Source organism: Apodemus sylvaticus, chromosome 4 (genome assembly GCF_947179515.1).
Source record: "Apodemus sylvaticus chromosome 4, mApoSyl1.1, whole genome shotgun sequence".
Taxonomy (NCBI): domain Eukaryota; kingdom Metazoa; phylum Chordata; class Mammalia; order Rodentia; family Muridae; genus Apodemus; species Apodemus sylvaticus.
In genome coordinates this window covers 5,510,714-5,538,443 of record NC_067475.1, presented here as the reverse complement: position 1 = coordinate 5,538,443, position 27,730 = coordinate 5,510,714, and the positions used below count along the sequence as shown (strand labels likewise).

Below are 27,730 nucleotides of genomic sequence, written 5' to 3'. Positions count from 1 at the left end.
TTTCTTTCCTTCTTTCTTTTTCCAGTACTTTCATATGACATTTAAGCTCCTCCTCAGTCTGATAGTATCACTTGTCTATTTTAGTGTGTGTGTGTGTGTGTGTGTGTGTGTGTGTGTGTGTGTCCTTGGCCACTTTCTGTCTCAGGCTCTGCTTCCTGGTTAGTGGTGACATAGATGACTCCCGTGCCACCATAGTTACATATTCACCGACAGTCGAACTTGAAGAGGAAGAGACTGCTTCTGGAAATCCAAAAATCTGCACAGGTCCAAAAATATAAGCTGGCACTTCACTTTGTAGACGTTTTCAGAACGTTTAGATATTTTAAGTCAGTGATCAGTAGAACCAGTCTGTGCATTGAGTTTTTCTCCTAATAAATGTTGAACTTATAATCTTTACTGATAGAAGGCCACCTATCGGGTACTAAGCCTTTTCAATGGATCTTAGCATCTGATTCGTTTTTTACCTCTGGCACTTCTCTCCCATTTTGAAACAAAGAAAATGGAACCTTGGGTGAGCGTGTGACACACTTATGGTCAATCAGCCTGTGTGAAGGACAGGCAGAATACACACCCACATCTGTCTGACTTCAAATTGTGCTTTGTTAGGCTGCCTCTGTGAGCACGATCTCATTAGCAATAAGCAAAGGGGTCAAATGATTGAACCCATGTTGGGAGAAAACACTTGTCTACAATAATCCATAGATCAGCTTGGAAATGAATGCCAGAGTCTGGTCTCTGAGGCTTCCAGTGATTTCAAGGCCAATCTCAGGAACTCTCAAACCAGGCTGTTAAGCAAGCACGGAAATGAGGCTTTTGAAATGTCTGTGATTTTAAATGTAGAATAAAACAAAGTGGATTCCATGAATTTTTTTTTTTTACTGTAAAACGACTTTCAAATATTAACATGCAGAACCAATTTTTTAGACATGGTCCCATAATTTATTTTCCTTTTGGAAGATAAATAGTCAAAAGCAGATTTCTTCCTTACCAAGTTTGCACTCATCTAGCCACTGAGAAGGTCGACCTTGAGCCGAGTATCCATTAATTATGGAATACTGGCCTTCTGAGAATCTGTCAAAAATCTAAGCTTTAATGAAACCACACAGAGTCCTTACTGAACTGTAGGCTTTTAATAGCTTATTTTCAAATTTAAGGAACTATTTAACCATTGAGAGTACTGTCTTTAGGAATTCTGGGTTTTCAGGTATATAAAATTATTCAGTGTTATAATGCTCAGTGTCATTCCAGGCAGACTCTTTCCGAGGACTCATGGGAATAAGGAATATTTGGTGTGCAAACATGTCTGCAGGTCAGGATAACACAATATAGACATTTAAAGAAAGAGCTGTATAGTCATTTTACCCACGCTTCCTCTATCCAGAGCAGGAAAGCATTCATAAATCTACTTCATCCTCTTCTTAGTACAAAGAGTCTCATATTTTCTATATTCTATTTGCTTCTATGGAAGATATCTGCAGATGTATGACAAATGTAGACATTGGCTTTATTTCTAATCAAAGAGAAAAAGGGAAGATATACCTGCTATCATGTATAAGAGGATTTAATCATATATAGGAGGGGGATTTAAATGTAGACAATGACAACGTGCTTGTATATTAAGAATGTTGGACAATGCAATTCATTAAATTCCTAGTAAACTTTTATTTCAAATAAATCTTTAGCAATTCTCAAGTGTTTTATTCATGACAGAACTTAAAACTGTACTTTAAAATATTACATTCATCATCTCATAAAGATTTTCTCTGGGCTATCTCAGTGTAGTGTTATATGCTATCCCCCCTACACACACACTCAGAAGTTTGAAGCAGGGAGATCACCACCAATTCAACGCCTTCCTCGTCAACAGGGTTAGACTCTGTCTCAGAAAAGTAATTACAGAGTGTATATTGTGCTATGTCAAACTCTTTGGAAGAATATTGTCTTAACTTTTTTTTCTAAAAATATCATAATAAAATTTCATATAAAATAGTAACCTGGAAACAGGTATTAACATATGATTCCCTGAACAGTCTGTCTATAGATACTTTCAGTCTGTGGTCTGTATTAGATTAATTCTATATAGTCTACAGAGATATAATTAATGTATAAACTAGTAAGTATACTTCCAAGTAACAGACAGAAAGACCATAAAGTTCTTCCCATTAAGCTGCTAATTTTTTATCACAGAAATTGGGTCTGAACTCTATATTTTGATAGTGGAACAATCGTGAAGTAAATTCTCTGAAGATATGTCTGTTTTCCTGGTTATTCCCTGTAGAAGCCCTAACAAGCCTCTTCTTTGTCTTGTGGGTTACACGTGCACTCCCACATTCTGCCTCCTCATTATGGAATCCATTCAGCTACTTATTTCATCTTTTGTTTTATGGTAGTCAGGTGGCAGGGATGAAGCCAGGAAGACATACCACAAAGAGTATCCATGCTCCACGAAGGAGAGAAAGAACAAGGCAAAGTCTTTGTTAGAGAAAAATGCCAATTAGTCTCAGCTGCAATGACCAAAACACAATCTGGTGTCTTACATGTATGAATATCTGTATTTGAAGTTATGACTTTACTTAAGTGATAGTTAATTTCCAGTTACTTCTTTGAAATTCTCTTCAAACTCATGCTTAGAACTGCAATTTACTTAAAATTTGTAGTTGGTAAAAACCACAGCTTTGTAGTATATATCTGACCATCACTACTGAGAGTAAAAAGAATCAGGAGCTGGATCTTTGATGGAAAATCCATACCTGCAAGGCTTCCAGGAGAAAATGTGTTTCAAAGTCTATGCCTCATTAGTTCAAACAGCTATTATTAAAGCTGTTGGTTTTGATTTCTTCTTTGTCTAGTTCTAATATTTAGTGACAGTTTTAATCACTGCACCTTCAAATCATTACTCTCTCTCTCCTAAAATTTTTGAGAGTTGTTAGTGTGTTCTTACCTGTGACTCAATCCTCAGCACATAGAAATCTAGTCTTGGAATTTGCCATTTTGGGGAGAGCTTTCTGGAAAATTATATTAAAGGACTAATCGCCACTCCTGGACAGAATACTTGCTGTCCACCAGAGTCTTGTATGACTTTAGGGATCCTTAGGATGCTTTTAGAGCAGGTTGGACTTTATCTTGCTACAGATACATTTTAGTTACATCTTGATACAGTTTCTAATCCAACTATCCCCAGGTCCTAGAAGGAGATCAGATATCTACTGTTATACAGTCACCTCCTGGAGCTCTTTCCTACCCACAGAACAGCTAAGTGCAACCTGTCTCACTTGGTCCTCTGGTGTCTCAACCCCTCATGGCCTGAATAGCAGATTGTTTCTCATAACATTTGTCCAGTCACAAGACACGCAGTGACAAGAGTTCTACTTGCTCAAAATCCCCCAGTGGGAACCTAACTCAGAGTCCTACCCGGATAGCACTCTACACCTCACAACAGATTTGACCCATTGTTCATACATGGTTGACCTTACTGTGAAGAAACTGGCCCTGAGTAAATAAAAGCTGAGGTGTGAGGCCTGCAGATATGAGCATGTTTCTTATGTAAAAGCCATAGATCTCAAAAAAGAAATATTTCATTAAAAGAATATTATCAGACTTGGGATACAGCTCAGTGGTAGAGTGCTTGCCTACTGTACCCAAGGCCCCAATTTCACCAGTTAAAGAAGAGGAGGGAAAGAGGGGGAGAGAAGAGGAAAAATAAGAATGTAGAGGAAAGGAAAAAAGATTTTATAAACGTTTGTCTTATAGCAAGAGCCTCCCAGGATCCCATGAGGATGACAGTAGCTGAAATACCCCTCAAGGAGAGGCTAAGCATGGCCCCATTGAGGGATGGGGCCACCCACCCATTTCCAAAATTTTAACCCAGAATTGATCCTGTTTAAAGGAAATACAGGGACAAAGAGTGGAACAGAGACTGAAGGAAAGACCATCCAGAGACTGCCCCACCTGGGGGATCCATCCCACATACAGACAACAAACCCAGACACTATTGCTGATGCCAAGAAGTGCTTGATTACAGGAGCCTGATACAGCCGTCTGCTGAGAAGCTCTGCCCAATCCTGACCAATATAGATGTGGATGCTCACAGTCATCCATTGGACTGAGCACAGGGACCCAAAGGAAGAATTAGAGGAAGGACTGAAGGAGCTGAAGGGGCCTTAGCTGACATCAATGGGGGAGGAGGCCCTCGGTCCTGTGAAGGCTCAATGCCCCCGTGTAGAGGAATGCCAGGGCAGTGAGGCAGGAGTGAGTGCGTGGAAGGGGAAGAACCCTCACAGAAGCAGGTTGGGGGATGGGATAGGGACTTTGTAGAGGGGAAACGGGGAACGGGGATAATATTTGAAATTTAAACAAATAAAATATCCAATTAAAAAAAGTAAATGTCCATTTTAGTCAGGGTTTCTACTGCTGCAACAAAGCACCGTGATCAAAAACAAGTTAGGGAGGAATGGGTTGATTCAACTCACACTACTCCATATTGTTTATCAGCAAAGGAAGTCAGGAAGGAACTCAAGCAGGGCAGGAACTTGGAGGTAGGAGCTTTTCAGGGGCAAAGGAAGGTGCTGCTTACAGACTTGCTTCCCCTGGGTTGCTCAGCATGTTTTCTTATAGAATTCAAGACCACCAGTCTAGAAATGGACCCACCCATTTCATCATTCACTAATTGAGAAATCCCTTCCAGCTGCATCTCATGGAAACATTTCCTCAGCTGAACCTCCTTCTTCTCTGATGACTCTAGCTTGTATCAAGTTGACACACAAAACCAGCCAGTACAAAGTTCATAGCCCTATCTCTGGAACCCCAAAGAAAAAGGCTAGAAATTATGGTCACATTAATGGGGAAACCATAGAATGAGTTTGGCTATTGCTGGCATTGAACTTGAGAATAAATTTCAGTGGAAATAATACCATGGAATATATATGGCTGGTGACTAGGTCCTGCCTCCAGGTTCCTGCCCTGCTTGAGTTCCTGTCCCAACTTCCTTTACTGATGAACAGTGATGTGGAAGCAGAAGGTGAATAACCCCTTCCCTCTTCAACTTGCTTTTTCACCATAGTGCTTTGTTGCAGCAGCAGAAGCCCTGGCTAAGACAGACATTTACAATATCTAATTATAAAATCTTAATAGAGTGCAAAGAAATGGTAGGAAGCATAGTCAGGAATGGTAGAGCTAGTGGATGGGAAAGACAAGACAAAAATGTCAACAAGCAACAGTTGTTCAGGCAAATACCTGTGAGGTGATCTAGCCTGGGGAACAAGGCACAGCCTCAGTCATGAATTTCCAAAATAAGGAACCCAACCTAGAGTGCTGTCTCTTCTCTTCTGTTTGATTCTAGGTTTCTCCAGGCAGCTCCTGTACCCAGAATAGGCAGCTGCTATTGCAAATGACCACTGAATAAAGACTTGAACTCCATTCTCAGGCCTTTAGACTAATGAACAACAATACGTGTGACTTAAAGATGCTAATGGTGTCTAATGGGAGACATATGTTACCAGCAGAGCAGTGTAGATGGAAGCATACAGTTTGTGTTTACTAAACAAACTTATTTTGACTGTACTTTCTTTTTTTAATTTATAAATATTTGTATTTTATTTTATTCGATATATTTTTTGTTTACATTTCAAATGATTTCTCTTTTCTGGCCCCCCACTCCCGAAAGTCCCATAAGCCCTCTTCCCTTCCCCTGTTCTCCCATCCACACCTTCCCATTTCCCTGTTCTGGTATTGTCCTATACTGCTACACCGAGTCTTTCCAGAACCAGGGGCCACTCCTCCATTCTTCTTGTACATCATTTGATGTGTGGATTATGTTTTGTGTATTCCAATTTTCTAGGCTAATATCTACTTATTAGTGAGTGCATACCATGATTGATCCTTTTGAGACTGGGTTACCTCAGTATGATGTTCTCCAGCTCCATCCATTTGTCTAAGAATTTCATGAATTCATTATTTCTAATGGCTGAATAGTACTCCATTGTGTATATATACCACATTTTTTGTATCCATTCCTCCATTGAGGGATACCTGGGTTCTTTCCAGCTTCTGGCTATTATAAATAGGACTGCTATGAACATAGTGGAGCACATATCCTTATTACCTGCTGGGGAATCTTCTGGGTATATACCCAGGAGTGGTATAGCAGGATCTTCCGGATGTGACATGCCCAGTTTTCTGAGGAACCGCCAGACTGATTTCCAGAGTGGTTGCACCAATTTACAACCCCACCAGCAGTGGAGGAGTGTTCCTCTTTCTCCACATCCTCACCAACACCTGCTGTCTCCTGAGATTTTAATCTTAGCCATTCTGACTGGTGTAAGGTGAAATCTCAAGGTTGTTTTAACTTACATTTCCTTAATGACTAATGACGTTGAGCATTTTTAAGATGCTTCTCAGCCATCTGAAGTTCTTTCAGGTGAAAATTCTTTGTTTAGCTCTTTACCCCATTTTTTAATAGGGTTATTTGGTTTTTTTGGGTCTAACTTCTTGAGTTCTTTGTATATATTGTATATTAGCTCTCCATCTGATGTAGGGTTGGTGAAGATCTTTTCCCAATTTGTTGGTTGCCGATTTGTCCTTTTGTGATGGTATCCTTTGCCTTACAGAAACTTTGATTGTACTTTCTGTAGACTTTCTACTCAAAAAGCCACACTCTCCCTTTAGATCTTCTACAAATATCATGTCAATATTCTATCTAAGTTTCTTCTCTTATCCTCTCCACAGGTGACATGACTGAGTGTGGGTGCCACAAAACCATTGGCACCAGAAAAGAATTCTGGACAGGCAGCAACCAAAAATAAGCTCAAAAGCAAACACGTGAATGTACCGTGTTGCATCAGGGCTCACCTGTAACACACAAGTTCTCTGGAGCTTGCACGCTATGCACACATGTTTTTTTGCACATGTATGCTGTCACACCACACACCAGCAATGAACACTGGGATCTCAGATCTAGTTGAGGCTAGTATACCCTCCCTGCTCTTTGCAATGTTTTGCTGTGTATGCACTAGAACCATAACTTTAATGACAAACAGGACTTTTCCTATTTACCTATTGCCTCCAGTACAAATACATCAAATCATATCTCTCTCATATCATACCATGCTAGACAAACAAGGGTATTTACTTCATTAGTATGCAAACTTGTTTGTCTTCAATTAATGGCATAGTCATATGTCAAATAGTAGTTTTGAAACACGTTTCTTCATGATTTATTATGAATATATGTTTTACTTATATACATGTTTTCTGTTACTCTATGCTCAGGTTTGCATAAAAACTTCTAGAGTGAAAACAGGTTATGAATGAGAATGGTCAGGAAGCTATGATCTATATTCTATGGAGTTTTCCACTTAGGTATTGATGATCATTTCTGTAATAGCCTTTGAAACTCTGGTGCAGCTCTAATTAAGCCTTTGTCTAGAAAACCCAAATGGAAAATCATTTCTCCAGGCTAAGATTTCCTTATCATTGCACAGTAAGATTAAATTTGGTTGTAAAATTAAGAAGTTGATTTCATAAATAATTATTATCAACGAAATTAAAGAAATTGCCTTTTTAAACTGAAAATAAAGCTTAAGAACACAATTCTGTGTGTATTTGTGTGTTTGTATTTATATGTATGGATATATGATGTGTGTTTGTGTAAGCTTTACTAAATATGCTAATATAGTGTCAATTTTCACCATAATGTGATAAGAATCCATGGAAAAGCACAATGACTAGAGTCTGAGATATCACATAGATCAGAACAGTGAGGCTGACCCACGGTCAACTCATCCTAAGAGTTGTAGAGTATCAAAGCTAAATATTCCTGTGTTATGCTTTCATGGTGGTAAGGCTCTCTCTCTCTCTCTCTCTCTCTCTCTCTCTCTCTCTGTCTCTCTCTCTCCTTTCTCCCTCTCTCTGGACCAGCAATAGGGGTGAAGGGATAAGGAGGGTTTTGACATTGTGAAAAGGATGGGGTGCAATCCTATACACAATGGTGACCTGATGAGTCCTCTTGTTTTATTGTCTTATATGCTGACAAATACCAAAATAAAAGAGGGTAATCTATAATGTAATTACAGCAGAGTAAGAAGAGAGACACATGAGATACTCCTGGTTAAAAAGTGTGAGAGGAAGGGGCCCTGAAAAGGAAAAAGAAGTAAAAGCTAGGGAGGAAAAGGAGCCAAATGAGTCGCTCCAAAGAGAGCCTACAGAAGGTCTGTAAGTGGAGGGCTCATGCTCTCTGCACCCCTCAGTCAGCCATTGTGGTGCTGTGCTATTGGCTTCCTAAGGCCTTTCTGATTGGTCACTTCTTCATGTGGGAGTCCTATTTTTATTTTTAAATCTCTGGCTTATACCCCAGGCTTTATCATGCACATAGTAGTACATTGTATCCTGTATGTTGTGGTCATAAAAAGGGAAAGAGGTGTAAGAATATGTTTTATTGTAGAGTGTGGGAAGGAAGGTGTCTCAGTGGGCCCATGGCGAGGCATCTCTTCCCCATGATGGATCAGACACATGATGGTATAGCATAGAATAGGATTTATTAGGGATGGGGAGGGCAGTTAAGAGAGTAGTAGAGGCAGAGAAAGGCAGAAAGAAGGAGAGCGTAGAGAAGTAGAGGCCAGGCATGACCATGTGGGGTGGGGGGAGGGAAGGAGGAAGAGAAGAGCCCAAAAGGGAAAGAGGATAAGTGAGAGAGGAGAGAGGAAGGGCAAGCAGCCCCTTTTATAGTGGGCTAGACCTACCTGGCTGTTACCAGGTAACTGTGGGGTGGAGCTTGGACAGAATTCCAACACGGTACATTTCAAAAGCCATGATCTTTTCTAATGAGAAAAGGCCCTATAGTTTCCACTGTGTTGCAATTGCAAAGACCTGGAAATTTCAGTAAGAGTTATAGTCCTTCCAACTGCTCGCCACACCCCCTGACATGCAGCTGGGACATCTCCTGGTAGAGGAATTCATACCTGACAAGCAATTTTCTTTGGAGTTTTCTTCAAACCAACACTCCCATTCCTTTATCTCCTCAGAGAAAGCTCGTTTGGAGAAAGAAGTGTTTGGAAAACAAAGGTGGTGTGCCTTGGCTTGAGGCTTCATAATTACATTCTGCAGGCGACTCAACTGAGGGGGCACAGAGAGAGAGTGCACCCCTCAGACAAGACAGAGTGGTATGAATCCTCCCGAGAAATTATAGCAGTAATTAATGAATTCTAGCAGCTGCGTTTAGAAACAAAAGAGATGACATGAACACTGGCATTTCAGGTCAGTACAATTGTAAGCACACAGCTAGAATACCCAGTAATTCCTTCTCTCGGCTTCCTCTTTAATTAACACCAGAAACCCAACTACCTGATGAACTGCTGGATACCGCGTTAATTTTCTGTAGGACAACAGATGTTAGTCATGCATTGTTCCTTACAGGTCCCTTATTTAACAATAATATTGAGAGTGTTGGCTACAAATACATCAGAGTAAATGGCACAATGAGATCAGTATACCCACAGTTGTGTAGATGCTTTAGCCACACAAAGCTCTGTTGTTTGACATGTACCAAAACCACAAATGAATCGTGCACATTTTAGAGTAAAAGCCTGTTCCAATAACACCCTTCCTGTACCAGCAGAGATCTGCTACAGGACAGAAGGCACAACAGTAATGAACCCACTACCCTCCTAATCCCCATTCACCCAAAACCAGGGGTTATAAATAAAACCTCCAGTGACAGTGAAATGAAGCTCAGAACCAGGTTTTGCTTCAGAAAAGGATAAAATATACCAATGGCTGGGACTTACCACATGGCTAGCACATGATGGAACCTGGGCACACGCAACCTTATCTAATTAGTATACTGGTTTTTTGCTGTTATAGAGCAATAACAGCAACAGCAGCAACAACAACAACAACAACAAAATCCCAACCAACACTACTCGGAGCACAAGTTTTCTCATTTTAAGTAATATGTAATCAACTCAGAACTCACCATAATTCTGTGATCAAAGTGTATTTTGTGCATAGGTTTAGTAAGCTCATTGAATGACTTCAAAATACCACAGGGACCAGAGAATCAGGGGATACACACAGGGAATCACTATTCCCAGCCAGAGCACTATTAACTCAGAAAAATAGAACTGCCACTACAGCTGCTCTCATGGTCTTCCATGCTTCTGAGAGAAGATGGTACTAAGTATGAGTCAAGCACCATGGTGGTGTCCTCAGGTAATGGATCCCATCCGTTAGCCATATGTGCACCAATGTCTTTATCTATCTGTTACTGTCACTGATTTTATATATATATATATATATATATATATATATATATATATATACACACACACATATATATGTGTGTGTGTGTATGTATATGTATGTATATACATATATATATAAAACACATATATGTACGTATGTATATCACATATGTGTGTGTGTGCTGTGTAGTGTGTGTGTCTGTGACTGTATCTGAGTGTCTGTGTGGTACTGGCCACCCATGAGGATAATTCTTTTAGGTATGGTCTGACCTAATGACTTATTTCTAATGACTACAATATAGCAAAATATATGGAACGTCATTGATAGTGCTAGGAAAATCTCATTGTGATTTCTCTTGATACTCTCTTTTTGATCTGACCCTTTCCTCTTTCTTAAAAGAAAGACAGAGTGCCTGGTTGTGTGAGCCATCTTATGACCAGTGCTTCATGGCCCTGGATAAGGGAAGTACACTGTTAACCTGTCAGCATCCATGGGAGTGTAGAAGCATATTGTCTTCTCAGTAGTCACTGAGACTGCTACAGTCTTTCGTGACACACAGTAGCCTTTTGAGACCACTCGATTTAAGGGACCCAACTAATTAAGCTACAGATCTGAAACTTAAACATCCGTAAAGACAAGAAATATTATTTTATAACTCACAATATGTTGATGCAATTTCTAATGTAACCATGGATAACAAAATTTTGGGATTATACCTAATATAATTATACCTAATATAATTATACCTAATATAATTAGCTCAAAGTTTTGGTACAATTTCTAATATAACCATAAATAGCTCAAAGGTGTGAGGACTCAATAAATCTGGTGGAACATCAGTATTGAAGGACAGTCTACTGAGGTAGAACACTCAAGGTGCCCTGCAATTCACCCAAGCACTGTCAAGAAGTTCCAAGTTGTGGTGTACCAGGGGAACACTTAGATGGTTGGTGATCAACTCCCTGAGATGAAAGGAAACTTAGTTCAGAGCAGAAAACAGCAAGGATGCATATAAGATTTGAGTTCATAAGTCAGAGTATCAGAGACTAGAGAATTTGTAGTTGTAAATTGTATTTGGCCAATGTAATTGTCATCTCAGAGGCTTACTGCTGAATAAGCTCACCCTTTTTAGTTCTTTCTGAACTCCGGATGGCTGGTTCAATTCAGCTGTTCTGGCTCTTACTCCTCTACAAGCTTACTGAATGCATCTGGCTTCTCTCGGCTTCTCATTGAATTGCTCTGTTTGGCCTCAAACTAACTCTGGCAGTTTGTCCTAATTTTCTGGCCCATTCTTATTCTATGTCTTCAACTCCCTCTGCTGACCTGCACTGAACCACATGAACTCTGCATTGCACTCACTGCACTGACTCCCAAGTGACTCACTCTCTCTCCCCACCCTGCTCTTAAACAGCTTCTCTTTCCTATGCTGTTCTCCAGAGAGTTGGGTTTATCTTATCTCTGACTCACCCTGTCAAAACCTTTTCTGATTTGTCACTTTGTCTGCCCCTCAATTAGATGTCTTTCAATAATTGCTGCTTCCTTTTAGAAATTAATTTTACTTTAAAAGTGCATACTAAGGGAGTATCTATATTCCAGGCAGAGGGAATAAAGGTGTGCCATTCCAGCCTGATCAGCCACATTGTTGGGTTAAAGTTCCTCTACAAAAGTTCTGCAAAGGAAGAAACCCCAGTACATGCAGAAGATGCCCTGGAGAACTACTGCTGGTGAGAATGAGAACCACAGAGAAGGTTAATGATAACACTGCCCAGAACCCAACAGTTATAATGGCAAGGCTGCTTCTGCCACTCAGGATGGAAACTCTCATGCTTATGGGAATTAGGTGAAGTATTTAGCAGAGATGGCTACAGCAAGTGGTGGTAAGCGCCACTTGAGTTCGGCTTCAATCATGCCAACTAATTTTTCAAAGCTAGGCCAGAAAGCATAAAAGAGTATCCAAGGGTATTGCCTGTGACTCAGTAAGGATCTTGACAATACTCATATTTCATATGTATGGGAATTCAAAATATCCAGCACATGGTTTTATAATATTGCCAGGGTCTAGGATCTAGGCAAAAATGCTAGGGATGCAGAATCAGTAAAGCATGACATTTAGTGAAAGGAATAAGCAACCAAGTCTTACCCAGAACCGGGACTGTTAGAACCACCATGAGGCTTAATAAAAGATTATACAATAGATACTGAAACCACTCTGTGTGGTTGGACAGCTCAGAAGAGTCATGAAAATATAACATCTTAGTTAGGGTTTTACTACTATGAACAGAAACCATAACCAAGGCAACTCTTATAAGAGCGACTGTTAATTGGGGCTGGCTTACAGGTTCAGAGATTCAATCCATTATCATCAAGTCAGGAGCATGGCTGAGTCCTTGAAGGCATGATGTAGGAGGAGCTGAGAGTTCTACATCTTATTCTGAAGACTAACGGGAGAAGACTTGCTTCCAGGCAGCTAGGACAGGGATCTTAAAGCCCACACCCACAGAAACATATTTTCTCCAACAAGGCCACACACCCTAATAGTGCCACTTCTTGGGCCAAGCATATTCAAACTGCCACATATGATAAAGACCAACGTCCAACTTACAGAGATGAAAACCATAATATGTAAAGTTAACATATTTTAGAAAATGAAAATAACAAAGACTATAGAAGAGTACATGAATAACTTTGATAGCCTATTAACCAATATGTGAATGAAGCAGAGAGAGGAAGGAGGACCCCCAGAAAGGGAGGAGCACTGAGTAGATGGATACAGTGGTCCACATCTTTGCACATCTGTTTGCCCCTTTGTGCCCTCCTCTATCATCTCCTAGTATAGAATGTTCATTCAGACCCTTGGATCACAATCATGTTTGATTGATGAGAACTTCATTTCATTGTGTTAGGAGATATATCACTGGGAAGAGAAGTTTAAATGATGTATCCTTTAACTTCTGTCTTAAAACTTGTGTTCTCTCTCTCATTTGCTTGCACCCAGACAGGGATTTTGCTGGGCTTATTGCTTTTGTCCCCAGGGACATTCATGCTTTTATAGTTTTTCTCCTTAGCACCTCCCTGAGCAGTTTAATGACTGGGTTCTAATATCTGTATTTCGTTCAGCCTCTCCTGTTCTGAGGGTATTGAGTTCCTTGCGTAGGAGAGCTTATGTTTCTATTACACTGGGAGAATGTTCTCATTATTTTAAAGACTGTGTACATCTCCTTCCGGTTACTCACATATCACTGGACAATTGAATGCTCTGATTATCCTCCATGCCACCATTAGGTCCTGGTCCAAACCTGTTTCTAAGGAAAGATAGAAGGTAGAAACACTCCAAAGGCTCCTGAGGCAGGAGCATGCCTGGCACAGTTGGAGTGGGATCAAGAGAGAGAATTGAGGTAAGAACAAAGTGAGGATGCTTGTTCTGACAATACAGGAAGGCTGTGGAGCAGGGCAGCAACATGTGCTGCCATGTTCTGTGACATGCCACCACAGGCTAAAGCAGGAAGAACAAGAGAGACAAGGAGGCACCATGTCAGGAACAGCCACAGGGTGACCATCATTTTGTCACCATGGAGATCTGTTTGTATGTTTACTACAGTGTGTGTATCTTCCCCTAGGAGAAGCTCTACAAGCTAGCATTTTTTAAAGCCTTGAATCAGCTGGGGTGAGTCAAAAGACGACCTTACAACCTATTAGCCAGTCAATAGACATTTGTTTAGTAATCAAGTAAAGGGAAGGATGAGCAACTGATGTCTAAAAATATAAGTTATAATTCCTCCAGTTTCTACAACTGTCCCATGTCCTTGTGGATCTGCTATACATCTCGCTGACAATATTTGCTGCTTCTGACCAACTTTCACACATTCTTTGGTATAAATTTCTCTAAAGAAAATTTGTAGAATAGAAAAAAACCTTCTAGACCATCAAGGTTAGCTTTGTGAAGTCTAAACAGTGGGCACAGAGTCTCAAGGTTTACATATTGCCAAAAACTAAATGCACACAAGAGAGAACTGGTGATGAATTTTCCTGTCCCTTGGGAAATAAAACTTGATAATAGAAGTCTATTTATAGTCAGAGCTGTAATCTGCCTCTGGGAAAGCAATAATATTGGGGCAAGCTATCTTGTTTTCTTAAATTTTTAATTAAAAAAAAAGAAGAAGAAATCTCGGTTATATTCGCTATCTGTACATGGAAAGAACCAAGTCTAAAGAGCTCACCAGGTCTGACCCCAGTCCAGTTTTCTGATCTCCAGCAGCACAGCAAACCAGCGTGGCATGAGTGGTGGAGGTCACAGAGCCAATAATGATGTAAAGCCACTGCTTGCCAAGACCTGATACGGTTTACAATGATACGGTTTGCAATGATACATTTTACAATTGATACAGTTTAGTTTATTCTCTAGTGATTGCTTATTGGGCTGAAATTTGGATTTTTCTTTTTACATAGTAGCATTAAGAGTTTAAAATAGAGCAATAAAGGCTCACACCCTTCTGATGATTTCTCCTCTGAAGAGATCTTTTCTTGGGTCATGGAAGAGCTTTCTCTCACTGTCCAGCAAATTTCCAGGACTAACTGAAAACAAACTCCATTTTTTTCCCTGAACAATTGTATATAAGTCATGTGTTTATGTGGTACAAAGGCTTCAAGATGCCACCATTCCCCAGTGACACCCTTGGTCCTCATGTTTTGGGGCAGCATACCTGTGAGGTGCCAAAGAATGCATTCTGCACTTCTTTCAGGACACAACAAGCTGCATGTGAAACCAAGATTTAAAACTTAGTCAAAGGCTTTTCCCTCTTTAGTCTATGTCTCAGGTAAAAACCTATCACTACCCAAAGTCATTTTGCTGAGTTCTAGAAAAAACAAAAAAAAACAAAAAACAAAAAACAAAAAAAAAAAAACAGATGAAGTGTGACTACATCATATAACCAAGCTTTTGTTTTCCTCCAAAGTCTAATCAAATTATTATAGCCAATTACTATCTACTTTAATTGATCTATTGTTTTTGTTAATTTTGATTCTCATTTGAAATCAGCATAGAAACACACCTGTGGCATCATCCAAGTTAGATCCATTGAGAAGGAAGACTCAAATTAAACGTTGCTGGTTCCATGCAATTGTCTAGGGCCCTCGACAGAACAAAAATTAAAAATTAAGCTGTGTACCAGAATGAATCTCTGCTTCCTGCCTAGTGGTGTAGTGACTAGGTGCCTCAAACTTCTGATGCTGTGCCTTCACAGCCAAGATAGACTGCATACTCAACTTGTGAGGCAAAATAAATCTTTCCTATGTTAAGTTAAAATTTTAGTGTTACTTTTTTAAATGTTAGTAACAAGACAAATAATTAATGCTTAAATTATTTCACCTCTCAATCCAGCCTTGGGCATTGTCTTAGCATGACTATTGCTGTGATGAAATACCACACTTGGGTATGAAAGAGTTTATTTCACTCACAGTTGTATATCACAGCTGCATATCATCATTAAAAGCAGTCTGGGCAGGAACTCAGGCTAAGCAGGAATCAGGAGGCAGGCACTGATGCTGAAACAATGGAGGGGTGCTAGTTTCTGGCTTGCTCCCTAAGGCTCGCTCACCCTGCATTCTTTTAGAACCCAGGACCACCCAGCCAGAGATGGCCCCACCCACAATGGGCTTGGTTCTACCCTTTGGTCATTAATTAAGAAAATGGCTTACAGCCTAGCCCAGTTTTATGGAAGCATTTTCTCAATTGAGCTCCCATATTGCAAGTGATGTTAACTTATGTCAAATTGACTTTAAACTAGCCAGCACAGTGATTCCCACTGAGAGGTTTAACCTGTACTCTCCTGCCCTGGGGAGGACCTCATGTCTAGGGTGATCTGAGCTTGAAACCTCATGTCTGTGGTGATCTGGGCTTGATTTAGTGTCCTGATGTCATTGCCTTGAAATTATTCCTCTCCTTTCTTAACTTTTAGTTGCTTCTTTGGATTTTTAAAAGCAAAATATGTTTATTCATCAGCAATGATACATTTAAAGTTACAACTTAGTGTGGAAATAGCAAGTTTCTCTGGGGTTTCAAGTTCCTAGTATGTTGTTCTTTGAGATTTAGGGACAATAAATTAGCATTGTCAAGAATTCTCAGAATTTCCAAAATTGTGATCTTTTAAACATACTGCTAAAATTTGCCACCCTCTATTTTGAATAGCTGTGACACTTGTTTAGTGACTAAAACACAGTGTTTAGTGTGACTCACAAAGAAGTGCGACCTTTCACAGGAAGAGAAAGGGTAGGATGTAGGAAAAGCTATTTAAATACTGACTGACTAATCCAAGTTGGCCCCAAAGCAGCCTTCTCAGGAGAGGGCAGGCAGCCCAGAGGGTGGGGGTAAAGCTGCAGAGATAAAGAAACAGGGCTGACGGAGCTGAGCAACGAGAAGGACAGTAGCAGGCAGCAGAGAAACCAACAAACACCCCCGACTCTCACTTTAATGTTACTTCCATGTGGAATTTTTTTTAATAACTAGTGGAAGGGCCAGATGACAGGGTCTCCCTCCTTCTAAGCCTGGTGATAAAGGCAGAAGATCAGAAAGGATTTTTTAAGGTTTACCTGGGGAACTTAAAAAAAGAGAATAGTCTGAATAATCAGGAATCAACATTTTTTCTAATTTTTCTCTACTAAATAAATTTCTTTCTCTCTTGCACATATATATTTGCACATATACATGTATAAATGCATATATGTACATAGTTTTTGTGCATGTACCCACACATTTTATACATACATACATATATGCATGCATATATATATACATACATACATACACATGTGTATGTATATATATATATATATATATACTATATATATATATATATATATGTATATAGAGAGGGGGGGGGAGAGGGAGAGAGGGAGGAGCCTCATCATATAATCTAAGCTGACACAGGACCTACCATCCTCCTTCTTCCCTTTCTAAATTCTGGTACTACAGACTCGAGTCACCATGTCCACTTTTGTCTGACATAAATTTGTTTGAATTGTAATGTACAAGACCTCTGTGTCTCCCAGTGAAACAGACTAGATGAAAAAAATCAAACCTAAATAATTTTGATCATCATTCTCCATTTTTACTTTCTTTGTCTTAGTTTATTTGCAATTCTCCAAACAAGTTCTACCGAGTGCCCTATGTCCTGCACAAGTGCACTGCCATGGCCAAACACTGGCCCACACTCAGCATCCCAGATAAAGGCAGAACACCACCGGGAAGCAAGAAGCACTTGCAGCCATTGGCCCTGAACTCTAACTGCCTGCTATCTGGCGTGGTGCTTACTGACCCTGTGCTGCAGTTAGAGACGCTGTCCCACGGTTGTCCTGGATTTTACCATTCCTCTTCCCTTTGACTGCCATGCACATCACAAATTTCAAAAAGCAAAACAAAAGCAAAAACCAAAAAAAAAAAAAAAAAACCAAAAAAAAAAAAACAAAACAAAACAACAACAGCAACAGCAAAAACTGTTGAGCACATCAACATACACAGTTCTCAGCTTAGGAGGTCTAATATTAGGCACTCCTCAAAACACTCCTTATCTGTACAAAGAGCCAGGAGCAGATCTCAGAGATTCTAAACTGATGCAAATATAAAGGAAGCTGTCAAACTTAAATGCTATCAATTTTAGAAAAGTGGAGAAGCATAATACAAAGATTCCTAGTCTACATGTTAATTACAATTAAACCCCAAAGTTGGAGCATGTTCTTCACCTATATTTCTTGAAGGAATGAGGAGGGAAGGAGTTTCTTTGTACCAAATCCAAGTCATTCAGAACAGAGACTCAATGAAGAGACCAGAAGTGGAGGCTCTGCCGTGTCCTCCATGCTGGAAAGCCTCCAAGGGGGCCAGTGCAAGGACCTTTCCCAATTACGCCGAATGCTATCCTCTGTTCTTGATACTTCATGAAACACACCTTGTGAGCTCGCTGTGAAATGAAAGGCTTGCCCATAGGTTTGGTCAAGTTTTGGGTTTCATACTGTTATGCGTTGATATCTCTAGCTATCTTCATCTGAAAAACAAAAATACCAGTTCGCTAGAACCGGGGGAATTTATAATTGGACTAATGATTTTTTTTTCAATAAGGAGGAAGCTAATTAAGCAATAATCAGTTTTAGGAGCCTCCATTGCATGACAGATTTTTTTTTCTCCCTGACAGCTAGAAGCCTGGAAGTTCTGAATTAATTTGTATGACTATGAGAATGCCAAACTTATTAGTGTAACTCACTCTAGCTCCTAACGGTAATGATTAAAAAGTTCTATTTTTCAAATGTTCAACAGCTCTGAAGTTGCCATAGAGCATAGTTTAAAAGTAATGATTCTTTCTCTTGGAGGTTCTGAAACACTAAATATAAAAAAAAGTGAACTTTTCAAACATGAAGCGGAATGCTCCTGTCTGGAGCAGCTGTGCTTTCCTAGGAACTGGGTGACTCAGAGTTGGCTGAAGTCCAGCCTGGCTTTTGCTGTACGTAGTTAAGGGCAGCAATGTGAGTATCTGGGGACATAGTTAGAAAAGAAAAATATGCTGGGCGCGGTGGCGCATGCCTGTAATCACAGCACTCTGGGAGGCAGAGGCAGGCAGATATCTGAGTTCGAGGCCAGCCTAGTCTACAGAGTGAATTCCAGGACAGCCAGGGTTACACAGAGAATCTCTGTCTCCAAAAAATAAACAAAAAACAAAAAAAAGAAAAGAAAAATATTTCTGAAGAACTTCCAAATGGAGAGAGATGCAGGAGAGAGGGACTGTGGAACATGAGAGTTTTGCTGGTGTGTGGAACTGACTTCAAATATGTTAAGCACACACTGAATAAGTGTTTAAGGTTTTGCTAATTGCCCTGTAAATGAGAAAAACATCAAGTTTTAAAGCACAGAGTATATACAAAGTCACTCTGGTTGCTGTGAGAGGGACAGGAAGGGACAGGTTTCCCATCATGCCATTTGAAACCATTCCCTCAAAAGGGCATTGCAGTCCACACACCTGGGATGCAGGGAAGCTAGCCTTGTCCCAATGGACTGGATGTTTGCTTAGCAAAACCCGGTCTGATCTCTGCAATGTCTCAGACACCCCATTCTCTGATTTGGGCTCTTGACTTTTAAGGAATGGTCATACTGAATCACACAGATAAACAGGTGAGCACATCACACAGTTCTCAGCATAGGGAAACCAGATTTCCCCAGAAAGACTTAGCTATAAAAAGAGTCTAAATACGCCCAATAGGAATCCTGAGTGTGAGATGCTGGGTACCTTATTAATTTATTTCTGAGTTTTAATGGCAGCAACTGAAGCATGGGCAGAAAACAGCAGTGACTCTTGCTGTAAGACTCTACTGAAGCAAAATACTTGGGAGATGGAAGACTGAGGTGACAGCCTGGAAGATCATGTGACCAGACACCTTGGCACATTTGCTTAACTCAGCAACAATAAAACAATTATCTGAGCTGATGTCATGACTGTTGCTTAAGAAACAAAGGAACACTGCCATCTAAGCACCTTCATTTACAGAAACTCCACAACTGTGTGTAGGTGTATGCTCAGCTAAAATATTGAACTGATGTACAAGTTCTCTATTTTTAATCTCTCTTTTCAAATACTCAAAGAAGTCTTACTTGTAATCCCCGAGAAGGAGCTCTGTGTTTGAAGGAGTTATTCCTCGCTCTGCTGGGAGGATTTCTGCTGAGAGGACTTCCAGCAGCACCAGACAGCAAAGTCCTCCTGTATCTGCTACCTCTGCACCAGACCTGCTTGAAGGGGGCGGCCTTGTCAATCATGGAACCTCCTTAGAGAGCAGCCAACATCTGCTGGGCAGTGAAGTCCTATGTACAAAATCTCAGCTGCTTCATGCCATGGTGGAAGTCCCTTGGGAGTCCCTCCAGATTCAGAGCTTGCCGTGGGACTGGCTGGGACAACCCACTTTCATTCATGCTTTCTTCCCCTCATACTTGTTCATCCTCAAAGCATGATTCAGTGAACACCCTGACTCATAGGAACCTGTGTTTGATTGTTTCCAGTCTGTAATACTTTTTACCTTGACTCAGCCTCTGTCAGTAACTCTTTGAGATTCCCTGAGAATCATTGTTGAAACTGACCATCAGACAGCTAGGCCACCTAGAGCTATTCGCCATCACTTCATTGTCCTTGTTCCCATGATGCTCCCATCTCTACCTTTTCTTACCACAGGAGTGGGTATCAGATTTCCTTCCTTAGCTTCTGCTCTATTTCCTTATAACACACACACACACACACACACACACACACACACGCACACACATACACACGCACGCACACACACACACACACACACACATGCACACACATACACATGCACACACACATATATGTATATACATATACAACACATATATATGTATATATATATACATATTTCTGAAGATATGTATTCTGAGGCCATGTGGATTGATATCATTCATGGATCTGGGCCCTTTAGTTATATGCAGTACTTAGAACAACAGAGTCAAAGACAAAGATGTTTACATTTGGTGACAAAGCAGTGGACTTGCCTTCCTGCCAGCATGACAGACACAATAGCAACACACAGAACTGGGGTTTAGATCTGAATTAACTTGCCTCAATAAAAAGCTGACACTTGTAGCTAGTTTTTCTACATTATAGAGAGCATCTACGAAACAAACACAAAGGGAAGGAATTGCTAGAACCAGGCAGGGAGTTTGAGAATCACACTATGGCACACCAGGGCAAGAGCGATGTTTATTAAGATTGAAATCCGGGCACTCAAGGCTCCTCCGGGCTTTCTGCTGACTCACGTAACCCCCTGCCATAGTTATCTTTATTGTAGAAATGCAAGTCCCATAATTCCACTCAGCTGGGAACAGTTAGTAAGCTGAGCTGGTATCAATGCGGAGGAGTGATATTCTCATAGAAAGCAGAGATTCTGAGTGACCCTTAAACCTTAAACGCTTGTTCAGTGGGTGCTTAACATATCTGAAGTCAGTTCCACACACTAACAAAACTCTCATGTTCCACAATCCCTCTCTTTGCATCTCTCCCTATTTGGAAGTTCTTCAGAAATATTTTACTTTCTAACTATGTCCCCAGATACCCAGTACATCGCTTAAGAGTTCTGCTTCTCATATTTTATAACATATTCCATTTGTGTACAAAGTTGCTAGAACAACAAAAATATATAGTTGTATTGTGAAAAAATTCAAAATGGATACACATGTATAAAATCCCAAGTCATGGAATGGAGAAGGGTTATAAATGATTATGAAGGGAAATGCATGGAATTTTTTACATACATCCCACCTTATTCTTAACTCAATGTATTTATTGTAATGTCAGTATCAGTGCATAATTCCATTTTCAGTTAATAGTATATTAACCCCAGGTTCCTAGTGTTTGTCAGATGGATCCACTCCGCCTGCTTTCCGACAGCCAACGTCTCCTAGATACTGAAGTTAAGCCTCTTGGAGTCCAGCCACACAGACCTGCCTACAATCTCCCTCTGCAACAAAGCCTCCAGATGTTTTTTAATTTTGGTTTTGGTTTTTGCTTACATTTTACTTTTTAATTTTTTCTGTTGTCATATTTTTATTAATATTTGCATTTCAAATCGTATCCCCTTTCTGAGTTACTCCCCTGAAACCCCCTATCCCATCTCCTGTCCCCCTACTCACCTCTCACCCCAACATTTCCTGATTTGCATTCTCCTATTCTGGGGAATCAAGCCTTCACAGGACCAATGGTCTCTCCTCTCATTGATGTCTGAAATGGTCATCTTCTGCTACATATGCAACTAGAGCCATGGATCCCTCCATGTGTACTCTTTGGTTGGTTGTTTAGTCCCTGGGAGCTCTGGGGGTACTGGTTGGTTCATATTATTGTTCCTCCTGCAGAACTGTGAAACCTCTTCAGCTCCTTGGGTCCTTTCTCTAGCTTTTCCATAGGGTTGCGTGTGAGCATGGGTGTTTTGATCCACTTTCCAATAAGGATCCAAGTATTCACACTTTGGTCTTCCTTCATCTTGAGCTTCACGTGGTCTATGAGTTGTATCTTGGGTGTTCTGAGCTTTTGAGCTAATATTCACTTATCAGCGAGGGCATATTCACACTTTGGTCTTCCTTCATCTTGAGCTTCACGTGGTCTATGAGGTGCATCTTGGGTATTCTGAGCTTTTGAGCTAATATTCACTTATCAGCGAGGGCATACCATGTGTGTTCTTTTGTGATTGGGTTACCTCAGAATGACAGTTTCTAGCTCAATCCATTTGCCTAGGAATTTCATGAATTCATTGTTTTTAATAGCTGAGTAATACTGCATTGTGTAAATACACCACATTTTCTGTATCCATTCCTCTGTTGAGGGACATCTGGGTTCTTTACAGCTTCTGGCTATTATAAATAAGGCTACTGTGAACATAGTGGAGCATGTGTCCTTATTACATGTTGGAACATCTTTTGGGTATATGCCCATGAGTGGTATAGCTGGGTCCTCAGGTAGTGCTTTGTCCAATTTTCTGAGGAATTGCCAAACTGATTTCCAGAATGGTTTTACCAGCTTGCGTTCCCACCAGCAATGGAGGAGTGTTCCTCTTTCTGCACATCCTCTCCAGCATTTGCTGTCCCCTGAGTTTTTGATCTTGGCCATTCTGAGTTGCATGAGGTGGATTCTCAGGGTTGTTTTGATTTCCTGATCATTTCCCTGATGATTAAGGATGTTGAACATTTCTTTAAGTGTTTCTCAGCCATCTGGTTATTCCTCAATGAAGAATTCTTTGTTTAGCTCTGTACCCCATTTTAATAGGGTTATTTAAAGATGTTAAAGTGCTGTTTCCTCCGCTTGGAATGTGCCCATGTCCAGCAGGGTGACATCTTTTCCCCAAATATAACATGAGGACAATGAAATAAATAAGATTGTCAGTAAAAACTGCTCAGAAAATCCCTGGCATGTAGACATACTTGAGAAATAGCTTCTTAGTCATATAATATGCAGAAAATGTTATTCCATACTAAACTAGGCAAAGAGAATGTTCTGTGAGCAAATCTAAGAGGAAATGTTTTACCAGATTGCTAGTGTCTACTTGATATTCAAGTTTACAAGAGATTAGACTCATGGTAACGACAGGACACAGTACCAAGGAGGAGAATTTTGCTTATAAATTGATAAATCATGTAACTAAAAGTAGACCTCTGCATTCTATCGTAAAGATGCAAACAGCGGTAAGCATGGCTAGGAAACACGGATGGCCCCACTGTGGGCACACTGCAGGCAAGGGCTGGTATTCTTATAGTGGCAAGAAATTTGACATATTTCATTAAATTCATGATTCAGGAGAGTTTTTTCCTTGCTTTATTTCCTCCCCTGAAGAGCAGGCCCTCACTCTGTCTCCTTCCACTTGTGATATAATTCAGAAAGAATAATATCATGTCTTAATTTAAAATGAGTGATGTGCTGCAGAGACTCGGGCCATTCATCTCTCAGAGCTGGCAGCTTCCTTTCACCACTTATCCTATATTCCAAAACACGTTTAAATTAAACACATATCAACAGTGAATCTGTCAATGGCTGCCTTATTTATGACACTATTAGAAGAAACATTGATGCCCTTTTATAAACAGGGATAGACGTTCTGATTCCTTCAGAGCTGAGATGAAAGGAGCTGAAATGGACTCTGGCTCGTCACCAAGTTCTAGTGCTGTGATGGCCTTCGGGGTGGTTTACTAAACGTGTGCTCACACTCATAAAATACAGACAAGCGGAGTCAACAAAGAGAAAGGCCTCCATTTTGTGCACCAACTTTGGAAAATACAAAATTATAAAATAACTCAGGGATTTGAAGGAAGGGAAAACTATGGAGCGAGATGGTTTAATCAGATATCTAGAATCTGACCTACCTTTGATTTATGATACCCACAAAATATAGATGATTTAATCTCAAAAGCTGAAAGAGAAGGAAGTGTTTAAGCACCAGCCTGAAGTAGTGCAAGCATGAATACCACTAGCATGCAGTAGCGCAATCATGCAAACCAAAAGTGCAATCATACATCAAGGCAACTGGCAGCAATGCAAGCATGCACAATGCCAGCCTGCAGTAATGCAAGCATGCACAGTGGCAACCTGCAGTAATGCAAGCATGCACAACGCCAGCCTGCAATAATGCAAGCATGCACAATGACAATTTGCAATAGTTCAAGCATGCACAAAGTCAGTCTGCAGTAGTGCAAGCATGCACAATGACAGCCTGCAGTGGTGCAAGCACACACTATGCCAGCCTGAAAGCATGCACAATGCCAACCTGCAGTAGTGAAAGCACATTTACTTAAACCACACATACATTCACATAAAAAATGCGTATTGATGATTCTATAGTCCTTATCCAAAATATTTGAAGTGATCAAGAATCCTTTCTTCTAGCGATCCTCATTTCTAGTTGTTCTTCGTGATTGGGATGTTAGAGTCTTAGTGCCAGCAGCATTGCGTTTCTACCCAGTGTGTTGGGTGAGTTAGAGACAGGAAGCTTGTCTCTTTAATAAACTTGTAGTCAGACTGAGACAGGACATCAGGGGTGATGGACACTCTATGGTCCTCACCTTTCATGACCCGGACGAGAACCAGTGTCAGCATAAGGCTCTTGGATAAGTAAGTGTATTTCCCTTGGGGAGTAAGTAATTTATAGTTAAGCAACAGACAATAGAGACTTTTAAAATATGGTAACAACGTGTTTGACGCTACTGAAAAGTAGAGAAAATTTCTCCTCCTTTTGAAACCAAGTAGTTTTGATTGCCTTGATTAATTGAGTTCAGTGGGGGTGTTTTGTAGCTCTCGAGGTCATAAAAGGCCATGAAACTTCTAACTTATTTATTGAAATACAAACAGTTGTAGCCCCCTGGCACTTCATAAGAAATATGACTACCCTAGCTTGTTGTGAGAAAATCCAATCCAAAAATAAATGAAAGTAATATATTGAAAGCATTCTGTGCACCGTGTCTACTGCAGTGTTCTGAACAGTATTTACTATATGAAGCAACCTAACTGTCCACCCACACGTGAAAGGATAAAGAGAACCACACACACACACACACACACACACACACACACACCACACCTCTCCCTCCCCCCTACAAACACCTGGGGCCTGGGCGGCCAGCATCAAGGCACCAGCATGGTCAGACTCAAGTAGGGATCTTCTTTGTGGCACCATGATGGCTCCTCTGTGTAACCTCACTACCCTTAGAGTCTTCCTCCATAAACATTATCATGTTAGGGATCTGGGTTCCCTATAGGGACTGCAGGAAAAAGCAGGGGCCTCAGCGCATCCATCCACCACACAATGAGTACAGGTGAGGTGCTCAGCTTGGGGCAATTAGGTCCAGGGCATCTGTGTGTGTGTGTGTGTGTGTGTGTGTGTGTGTGTGCGTATGCATTTATCCTGAATGTATATATGCCCGTCAAGTGTATATTTGTGCCGCCCATGAAGGTTGACATGGGCATTGGATCCCCCAATGAGGGAGGGTTCTGAGAACCAATTGGAGATCTTTTGCAAGAACAGCAAGTAATCTAAAACACAGAGTCCCAGAGATAAAATGTTTAAGAGTATATTAGAGGAGATTTTCAGACATACATAAGAATTATTACAAAGAACCATAGAGACAAACAGGAGAGGTTGAGAAAATGTGTAGCCCAAAGAACACTAAGTATGTTTGAAAAGAGTAAAAACTTGAAGCATTTTAAATTCTTAAAGAATTAAGATGTGATTATAAAATTTAAAGATAAGTTATAACAAGTTGTTAACATGTTCAAAGATATTTCACAGTTTGGAACTGGCAACTTTGAGTATGCTATAAGAGGCAATTTATACCACTTTTCTAATGGGTGAAGAATGTACAACATGATCTCTGGGTACTTTAAAACCCCATTCATTATTGGTATTTGTTACTATAGAAGACACCAAAAGCAAGAATTTAATATATGGAACATTTAAAATCGAATAGTGAAACAATATCTTAAACTCAAACATATCAATGAAATCAAATAGAAGGCTTTAAGTGTTATTCATCTGCACAAAAATCAAGCGATGCACATAAAATAAGATATAGAAATGTGGGAACAAAAGTATCAAACAGAAATGTCTACCATGTCCTGCCCCTGCTGGGAGGAGAAGCAGAACTTCAGAGGAGGGCCACTAGTAATCAAGAGGAACATTTTATAATAAATGATACCTGATTTCACTGTAAAGACGCATTAATTCTGTCACATATTGTGTACACCTCATTAACGTGAGCACAGTTAAAAACAAAGCATTGAGAAATGAAAGGAAATGCAGACCCCTTCCCCTGCAGTGGAAGGGTCTAAAGCAGCTGTCTCATTAGCAGACAGAAGAAATGTATGGAACAGTACCTAATCAATGTGGACAGCAAAATGGGCCTTGGTGGCAAGTGCTGAGCCTTGGAGGGACATCTGTCACACTGACCATATGCTGAGTCCAGAAGCAAGACATCCTGAGTTTCAGTGTCTGTGAAATGTAAGCTTGACTCTCTGACACTAGTGGAGTCACATTAGAAGTAGGGGGGGAAAAAGGATATCTAGTGACTTCTAAAACTTTTGGTAATGCAACAGTATCAAAGTGCAGGGTCCAAGTGGCAAAGAAGAAATCATATGGAAACTCAAAACTGGCCGTTGTGTCTGAGTGTGAGTAGTCCTCTGAGCTGCAGGCCATAGCACTAGCAATGTGTGGGGATGCCCCGGAGGCTTGAAAGATTATCAGGTCGTCCAGGAACTGGTTTTACAGGAGATTGTGAGTTGACTGATGTGGGTGCTGGGCAGCAAACTCAGGTCCCTCCTCTGGAAAATGAGCAAGGATTCTTAATCACTGAACAATTGCTCTGACCTCCTCTTATTATTCTTAATGACTGCCATTTGGACTTGGGTGAGCTCGGAATCTCAATTTCTAAATTTGCATTTCTGTGATGAATACAGAGGTTGAGAATGGCTCCATGTGTTTGTTGGTGCTTTGGATTTCATCTCTTGAGAACTGTTAGTTTGTTTTATGAGTGCATTTATCAGCAGGATTGCTTGGTATTTTAATGTTTAAAGTTCTTCCAATGGTCTAGATATTAGTCCTCTGTCAGCTGTGTAGCTAGCAGATTCCCTCTTGCCCTGTAGGCTGACCTTTCCCTCAGCAATTTCTTTTGTTGCACAGAAACTTTTTTAATTTTATGTAATCCCACCTGTCAATTGTTGGTTTTATTTCCTGAAGTATTATATTCCTTGTAGGAAAAGTCTTGTCTGCGCCTGTAGCTTCAAGTTTTTTTTTTCTTTTTCTTGAGCACTTTAGAGTTTCTGGACTTAAATTAAGTTTTAGATCAATTCTGAATGACTTTTTCATTTAGAATGAAAGAGACCGGGGATTCATTTCATCCTTGTGCATGTGGAAACTGGTTTTGTCAGCACTATTTGTTAAAAGAGGCCGTTTTTTCCCAGCTGAGCTTTAGACC

The 27,730-nt window shown here is 40.3% G+C and overlaps 1 protein-coding gene across 1 annotated transcript in view; it reads right to left on the bottom strand.

The window, feature by feature from the left end:
• Tnni3k (TNNI3 interacting kinase) overlaps positions 1-27,730 on the bottom strand; it is a 287,127-nt gene that overhangs the window by 213,448 nt on the left and 45,949 nt on the right. The window lies entirely within an intron of this gene.